The sequence below is a fragment of the Mustela erminea genome, chromosome 1 (assembly GCF_009829155.1).
Source record: "Mustela erminea isolate mMusErm1 chromosome 1, mMusErm1.Pri, whole genome shotgun sequence".
Taxonomy (NCBI): domain Eukaryota; kingdom Metazoa; phylum Chordata; class Mammalia; order Carnivora; family Mustelidae; genus Mustela; species Mustela erminea.
The window spans coordinates 77,914,368-77,923,687 of NC_045614.1; the positions used below are offsets into that span (position 1 = coordinate 77,914,368).

General features: G+C 39.7%; 1 pseudogene; it reads left to right on the forward strand.

The window, feature by feature from the left end:
- Positions 1–6,345: 6,345 nt before the first annotated feature.
- On the forward strand, positions 6,346–7,244 carry LOC116590095 (annotated as a pseudogene).
- The last annotated feature ends 2,076 nt before the right edge of the window (positions 7,245–9,320 follow it).

Here is a 9,320-nt window from a genome sequence, read left to right on the forward strand (position 1 = left end):
AGGACTGTACTACAAAAGTGCACTGCATAGTTATAAAGGTATGCATCTTGCTTTCAGACACACAGTTTATTTATTCTCCAGCACTGGCCTAAGCTTCCCTGTAAGCCTGATTCCCATAAGAAATGGGAACAACTCAGACGTGCCAATTAATAAAGGTTCAGATTTTTATAATTCATCAGTTTCCTTCCAGTATAAATATTTGGTCCTTCAAAGTTGAGCCCTTTATCATATCTCTGAATATCCTAAATGGTATTTTTGGAAAGAATTATGTCTTTTTAGATAAGACAGCTGTACACTGTCTTCTTTTCTCTCAGTTCCATTGCCCTTTTCCAAGATGGTATTTGGGTATTTGGGGAATGAGATGGGAGAGGTATCACCAGTAGGACTTCATGGTTGGAGAGAGCAGCAGTGCTTTCATTCCTGTAGGTCTTCTGCTTCCTCAGGTATCTTTCTGAGGAGATGTCCCTTGTCTGGTAGCTTGTGTGATGTATGACCTATTGCTATTTGCACATAAAGTAGGCAGGCTGATCTCCCTCAGCTGGGTGTAGGTTCAGCTGCATTCCCTGATGGTCTCAACCTCTCTTCTGTTCTAAATGCTGTCACAAAGGCCTCTGAATACCTTCACATCCACCAGATAGCCCTTGGCCTAGGTGTTCTATATGACAGGCCCCTTGGTTCTCACCTGGGTAGGCCCGAAGGCAGAGACACTTGACTTCATCTTGAACATCTGTCTTTGGGGACCTGTGAAAATTCCTGACTCTCAGATCAGGCCAAAGGATAGTGGTCCTCAAGAAACATGTGGAGGACTTGTCAAAACACAGGCAGCTGAGTCCCACTCTCAGCATTCCTGATTCCATAGCTCTGGAGTGGGGTCCAAGAATTTGTATCTCTAACATATTCCACGGTGATGCTGATAGTGCTGTCACCCTTTGAGGATCTCTAGCCATAGAAGAACCAACCCATAGGAAAGCTGAGACTTCAATACTTTTCATTTTACCTTGCTGTGGCTTGATATGGTTGATGATCATATGACATGATCATCTTCTGGACTCCTTGATGTGAACTTTTATTTTAAAAAACACCCCCCTGTTTTTGGTGTTTCCCTCACCTAACACTTTTTGGGTTGCTTACATTCCCTCACCTAACACTTTTTGGGTTGCTTACATTCCCCATTCCCACCCCCATCCTGTTTTTTTACAGCCTTTCATCCCTTCACAACCTTTGCAAACCAGAATAACTGGATTTGGCCTTCCCATTTCCTATTTGCAATATTCTCTTACCCTAGGCAATAAGCTAAATGGCGCAGCTGCCATAGAAGGCTGAGTACTTTCTTTACACTTTATGGAAGATCTGGTTCCAGAAATGGCCAAGATATTTAGAAAATTGTGGCTTTCTGTCCCCTTCCTCTGCAACAGTTGGCAGTTGGATGTCTCAGGTTAGCTAGAGGGAAGATTTTGACCATGTAATTCCAAAGTACAGAGGTCATTAATATTTCACTAAATCAACCTTGTTACAGATAAATTTCATTGAGGACCCCATTCTAGTTCTTTCTTTGAGGGACTAGTGGCCAAAGGGCTCAAATTACAGGGCATGTGACATGTTATAAAATAGAAAGAAAATCTATCCCTAGTGCTAAAATGGTTTTTAAATTACTCAATTAGACATTATGGAACCAAAAATCCCTATATACTGTAATCATTTTCAAATATTCACTTTCCTGCCAATAGCCACATTTTGCCAGGTTGTGGAGACAAAGCAAGTTGGCAAGGTGACGAGAAACCTGTAATTGGCAGTGCAGAATATCTTTCTGTTGCCAATTTCATGGGCAGGTGCCTGGGACTTGATAAGATGTGAGAGGGAAATTTGTTGCTATGATTCTGAACTTTATAGAAAGCCACTTCCTGCTATTTTAATGTTTATGACCTCAAATCTATGCTGCTAAAATTTTTTAGGTAGTTAAGTCATCTTGGTGAGTCTAGCACCATATTATACTTTCTAAATTTGGGGAAAGAAAGAAGACATTCAAATAGGTGTAAGATCCAGAAAACAAATCAGACTCCACAGTACTATATAGCCTCTTTTGAGCATTCCCTGTTACAGAGCTCACTAGAAATTAATTTAACTGACGTCTTGGCTTTGAATTTTGTTAATTTCTGGAACTTTTAATTTTCATTTTATTTCTTTTCAGTGTTCCAGAATTCATTGTTTATGCACCACACCCAGTTCTTTATGCAAAATGTGCCCTCCTTAATACCCACCATCAGGCTCACCTTCCTCCCCTCCAAAACCCCCCAGTTTGTTTCTCAGACTCCACAGTCTCTCATGGTTTGTCTTCCCCTCCAATTTCCCCCAACTCACTTCTCCTCTCCATCTCCCAATGTCCTCCATGTTATTCCTTATGTTCCACAAATAAGTGAAACCATATGATAATTGACTCTCTCTGCTTGACTTATTGTACTCAGCATAACCTCTTCCAGTCCCATCTGTGTTGATACAAAAGTTGGGTATTCATCCTTTCTGATGGAGGCATAATACACCATTGTATATATGGACTACATCTTTCTTATCCATTCATCTTTTGAAGGGCATCTTGGTTCTTTCCACAGAACCAAGCAACTGTGACCATTGTTGCTATGAACATTGGGGTACAGATGGCCCTTCTTTTCACTACATCTGTATCTTTGGGGTAAATACCCAGTAGCGCAATAAAAGGTCATAGGGAAGCTCTCTTTTTCATTTCTTAATGAATCTCCATACTGTTTTCCAAAGTAGCTGCATCAACTTGCATTCCCACCAACAGTGTAAGGGTTCTCTTTTCTCCACATCCTCTCCAACACTTGTTGTTTACTGTCTTGTTAATTTTGACCATTCTGACTGGCATAAGGTGGTATCTTAATATGGTTTTGATTTGAATCTCCCTGATTGCTAAAGATGATGAACATTTTTTTCATATGTCTGTTAGCCATTTGTATGTCTTCATTGGAGACGTGTCTGTTCGTGTCTTCTGCCCATTTTTTGACATGATTATCTGTTTTTTTTTAATGTTGCATTTGAGGAGATCTTTATACATCTTGTATATCAGCCCTTTGTCTGTAGTGTCATTTGTGAATATCTTCTCCCATTCCATGGTTTGCCTCTTTGTTTCATTGACTGTTTCCTTTGCTGTGTAGAAGCTTTTGATTTTGATGGAGTCCCAAAAGTTCATGTCCATTTTTGTTTCCTTTGCCTTTGGAGACATATCTTGAAAGAAGTTGCTGTGGCTGATGTTGTAGAGGTTACTGTCTATGTTCTCCTCTAGGATTTTGATAGATGTCTGCCTCACATTGAGGTCTTTTATCCATTTCGAGTTTATCTTTGGGTATGGTGTAAGAGAATGGTCGAGTTTCATTCTTCTACACATAGTTGTCCAGTTTCCCCAGCACCATTTATTGAAGAGACTGTCTTTTTTCTACTGTATATTTTTTCTTGCTTTTTCAAATATCCCTACCACTAACTTATTCCACTGGTCTGTATCCATTTTTGTGCCAGTACCATGTTGTCTTGGTGATCACAGCTTTGTAGTAAAGCTTAAAATGAGGCAACGTGATGCCCCCAGTTTTGTTTTTCTTTTTCAACATTTCCTTAGCAATTTGGGGTCTCTTCTGGTTCCATAGAAATTTTAGTATTGTTTGTTCCAGATCTTTGAAAAATGCCAGTGGAATTTTGATCAGGATGGCATTGAAAGTATAGATTGCTCTAGGCAGTATAGACATTTTAACAATCACTGTTAAATCATACCAAAGGGATGATGGTTGGGGTATTTGCCAAGTATATCAGCCAGAAATGGAGTACAATCATTGATCCCTTACATATAGAAGAAAATTTTTGCTAAGCCTTTGCTGACTTTTGGTTTTATCATACAACTTCTAATTTCTATTAGTACAGACACAAAGGAAACTTTTGCATCCAGAAAAAGGCAAAGGCAGCATTGTTGGACATTATTTACTGGCCCCCATTTAGGGGTCTAACCCTGAACACCATCTCTGCTCAGTGAAATGCACCCCCTTCCTAGACCTCATAGGAGAATGGGCATCAGTTTTTCCTAAAATAGATCCTGGTTCTCTCATTTTATCTAGTTCGTTTTTAATTGCACATTTTTATTGTTATTTTCTCATAAGGGAGGGTCTTTAATGTAAAGAGGTTATTGTGAAGTGAAGAAAACCATTTTTGGGGTGGGGGGAATCTGCTTTGAGTAATGTTTGTCTTTTAATCAGCCTGATATAATGGAAATATACCAGACCAAAGATGAGAAAAACTGAATTCATCTTCCATTTCAGGCACTAATATTATACATCATAGAGCAGATCTTTCCTCACTGGATTGCTTTTGTAAAATAGAAAGCTGGCCCAGAAGACATCTATTCTTCTTTCTTCTACTGTTTTAACAATATGAAGATTTGTATTAGGATGCTGTAGGAGTCCTTGGCCTGCTCACATTCCCTCTAAGCTACCTATTACCACCCAGTTTGCTTCAGTCCAGCAAAGAACCTATCAAGGTGCCCACAGCTGAAGCTCACTCTCTTTCTGTGTGTGTGTGGGGGGGGGGGGGGTTGTAAGGGGTGGAATTACTGAAATGACTTCTAAGACTTATGCAGGGTCTGCCCCCCAGGGTGCTTATTAAAAACCCACATATTTGCCTCCAAAGAGTCCCCACAACTTTGGGGGAGAGACTACCTAAGGGAATGGAAGTATTTGGCTCTGGGCGTCTTATGGTAGAATGCCCAGACTGCTTCCCCTCTTGTAGCCAGGATTTTCATTGTCAAACAGTGTGTTATCTAGAAATCAGGCCAACTTACATTACTCTTTATAAGCTCTTCTAGCTCTGTTTCCCTATTTTTGTATTTATAGGGGATGGTTTCCGCCCCTCCGGAAAGCCCTTTTTCCCTACCACTAACTTATTACAGACTACAAGTTTTAGAATTAATGTTGCATCATGAATCAATGCATCTCCAAGATGCATATCAAAGCCTGAAGGAAGATTAAAAGCCAATCAAGACAATGGCATAGAGATGTTTCTCAAGGTAGTGAATTTGTTAGGGGTCCTTAGCGCTCCAAGTCAGGAAGAGAAACCATGGTTTCTACACACAGAGATTCCCTTCTATAAACTCCCAGAAGTCCATTAGTGAACACCTAGTCATGATATATTAACCTGTCATCTATCACTGAGTTAAATCCCTAAAAGAAGACTCTTATGAAGTTTTAGTATGTTTATAATTACCCTATCTTCACTGAATCTAATTGAAGACTTCCACATAAAATGGCAGGAAAGGAATTATATGTACAAAGCAGCTTTTAATTAAGAGGAAAAGCACCTATGTGTACTTGGCTCCTTGGTGTTATTTTAGTTTTCTCAATGTAGAGCATGGCATATCAGCTTTTAAATGGCTTCTGATTAATAAGTACTTGTTTCAAGGCTATAGAGACTGAAATAAGATAAATACATATTAACAGTGTGGGAACAATAACAAAAGGAAATAAATGTCACTTGTTTAAAATGCATATTGTAAGAGATTCCAAAAGCATGGAAATGCAGTTATTAAACCAGCATGGAGGACCATGGTCCTATTTTGTTGAAGTAATTAAATACTCTCCTCAAGTTTATGGCTCCTTGGATCATTTTAGGCAAATGAAAATTGGAGGAGAAATGTTAACTAGGGCCTAATAGATGGCAGCCAGCTTGACTTCTTGATATCAGTGGACATAGTAGCTGTGTTTCAAAGACCATTTGCTATGGAAAATGCGTGGCCTATTGAATTTAGGGCTGAAGATGGAAGAGGGCTCAAATAAATGGTACCATAGCCAGTGTTTTCTATCAGTTGCCACACAATTACAGTATTGACAATAACAACAACACTAATAAGACTGGAACCTTCTGAGCACTTAGTACAGGAGAGGAACTATTTCAGGCAGTTAATAAGTGTTAGCTCACTTGAATTTGACCATAACGATGTAGTGTAAGAAGAATTCTATCATCATACTGACCATTATATCACCCTCCTCTGACCCTCCAAACCAGAGGTGCTGTCTTACCCCCTGACACTCCATGAAGATGGCCTAGATTTACTCCCTTCTTACATGGCTCATGATAGGCATCTTCACTTCCATTTACTCATCTCTGGCCCTTTCACTATGAGAAAACAAGCTGACTGAGATCAGAGACTATATCTTACTAGCCACTCTATCTTCACAGCGCCTAGATCACTGATTTCTTCTTCACGTATTTGTAGAGTAGGAGATTTGCATAAATTAAGAAATATTGCTCTGCATTCAGGTCTTCAGATACATATGGCTTTGCTGCATACTGGCCATGACCCACTACCTGATATAGCAAGGGCACATCTATGTCCCAAAAATGGGGTCATGGAACATCAGCTGTTCAGCTGTGGAGATGGCATCCCTTACAATTATTTTCATATTCTTGCTGAGTACACTGACTTACTGCAGACCAGGAGGACCTGACCTCTGCTCTGATCAAAAACATCACTCCGGGGGCACATGATTGGCTCCGTCAGTAGAGCATGCAACTCTTGATCCTGGGGTCCTGAGTTTGAGCCCTATGTTGGGTGCAACTTAAAAATAAAATGAGATTAAAAAAAAAAACTTTAAAATTAAAAACAAACAAACAAACAAACATCATTCTGAAGACCCCACTGGTTTCCTCAACAGTCACAGAGACTGGCATGGCCATTGCAAAGGTCTTTACAGGAGGTATTGGCTTATCCATCACAACTGTACACCTGAGGTCCAAGCCAATGAAGTTACAAAAGTGAAGAAATATGAGCAGGGATTCATCACAGACTCTGAGTTCTCAGTCCCGAAAATCAAGTTCAGGATGTGTTTGAAGCCAAAGCCTGGCATGGCTTCAAACACCAACACAGGCTGGATGGGGAGTTGATATTTTCGAGGAGGAGGAGCATGGCTGGTTTTTGGAAGTGATCATGATGAAGATGAAATACTGGGTGGTAACCCCTGCAGGCATCACACTGAAGGAAGCAAAAAAATTCCGCAGTGCAACAAGAAGGGAAAGTTACCCATTGTAAATGAAGATGATGAAATGGTAGCCATCATTGCCCAGACAGACCTGAAGAAGAACCAGGGTTACCTAATGGCTTCCAAAGACGCCAAGAAGCAGCTGATAGTGGAACAGCTATTGATACTCATGAAGATGACAAGTATTGGCTGGACTTGCTAACCCAGGACCACTAGCATCCAGCACTCCTGCCAGGACATTGGTTGCAAGAGTTTGACCCAAGACCAAGCCATGATGAATTCTGGGCAACTTGAGTTTGAGAAGAGAACATCCTTAGCTCAAGTGGAAGGTGGTGTCCACACCCTCCATTTGTATAAGAGGCTTTTCTGAAAAAGGATAGAGCATCATATCCCCTTGGTTTTTCAATAAACATTTGGGGGGGGGGGAGAAATACTATGTAGCTTTCTTTTTCTCTCAAAGAATATTCCAGAAATTGTTTGTGTGTTTTGTTTTGTTTTGTTTTGTGGGGGAAGGGACAGAGGGAGTGGGAGAGAGAAAAACTTAAGCAGACTCTATACCCAGCATGGAGTCTGATACAGGGCTCAATCTCACAGTCCTGAAATCATGACCTGAGTCAAAACCAAGAGTTGGATTCTTTTTTTTTTTTTTTAAAGATTTTATTTATTTATTTGACAGACAGAGAACACAAGTAGATAGAGGCAGGCAGATAGAGAGGAAGGGAAGCAGGCCCCCTGCTGAGCAGAGAGCTTGATGTGGGACTCAATCCCAGGACCCTGAGATCATGACCTGAGCCAAAGGCAGCGGCTTAACCCACTGAGCCACCCAGGCGCCCCAAGAGTTGGATTCTTAACTAACTAAGCAACTCAGGGGTCTGAGGAATGTTTTAAATATTCATAGCTTTGATTTAAAATGAAAAAATCTAGTTGTGGGGCGCCTGGGTGGCTCAGCAGTTTAAAGCCTCTGCCTTTGGCTCCTGGGGTTGAGCCCCGCATCAGGCTCTCTGCTCCACGGGGAGTCTGCTTCCTCCTCTCTCTCTGCCTGCCTCTCTGCCTACTTGTGATTTCTGTCTATCAAATAAATAAATAAAATCTTTTTAAAAAAAAATAAATAAAAGATCTAGTTGCAAAACAATATTCAAATTTGACCTCAATTTACAAAACTGTTATTATATAAAGACACATAGATTAAAATACATAAAAATATTAAAAGTGAGCATCTGTGGACAGGAAGAGGATGGACAATTTTTATTGTGTTTCTATTTTCTAAAACAAAGTCTTTATAAGACTATAACAAATGTTGGTTTAAAGTATTAACTTGCTTTAATATAATTATGATTTGTCAAATTACTTTTGCTGAATTTTTAATAGCATGGAGAATAAACAGAATGGGAAAAAAAAACAAAAAAAAAACAACAACAAAAAAAAACAACTCACATTCCATATGTGCTTCATAGAAATTTCTAAGGCAGGATTTTAGCTGTCCATTGGAAAAACCCCAGTTTTATTGACTAAAAGCTGAGTAAGGTACTACCAGGCCTTCTCCCATTTCTGTTTTCCACATTGGATTTTTATTTGTTCCCAAGACTAAGATGTGGAAACATGAGAACTCTCTGGTAGTCCACATATAGAATCTTGCTGAAAGATATCAGGTGAGGGGCAAAACAAGAAAAGAAATATTTCTTGGACACCTATACTTTCCTAAGGCACTCTGTGAAATTTTGGCAGCATGACTTTGGGATGACCCTAAATAACGTTTCTTTGAACACCTTGGAGTAGTCAGGAGGCTTTAAAACCATACTTGTCAAGGTTCTTATTGATCAAAGCCTTTCCTCCCCTTCAAAGCTATGTGGCTGCTATGAAGAAAATGTTTCCAACAGACTTGAGTTAAATCTACACGGAAATATGTGAGGGTCAGCTAATGCCAACTTAGCAAATTCTACAGCAGGTTTTAAATCTGTGGAAATTAGAAGAGGTTTCTTGTTGCTACAGTTAAGTAAAACTTTTTTCTCTGCTTTTTGGTTGCAGTAGTAATTCTGTGCTTACTTATTCCATATAAGGTCTCAACTTGTCACATAACAATGGATAAGACAACAAATAAGGGAGAAATCTAATCTGAAAAGTGGAACAGTTTGCCATAAAACACTTTTCTATTTGATAAAACTAGCCAGATAAACATTACCTGGATTAAGTCACCTTCTACAGACACTTGGAAAATCCAACTTTCCCAGATTGGACCCTTTGTCATTCCCAATCTCCTGATGAAGTTTTATTTACTGTTTATATTACTCGATG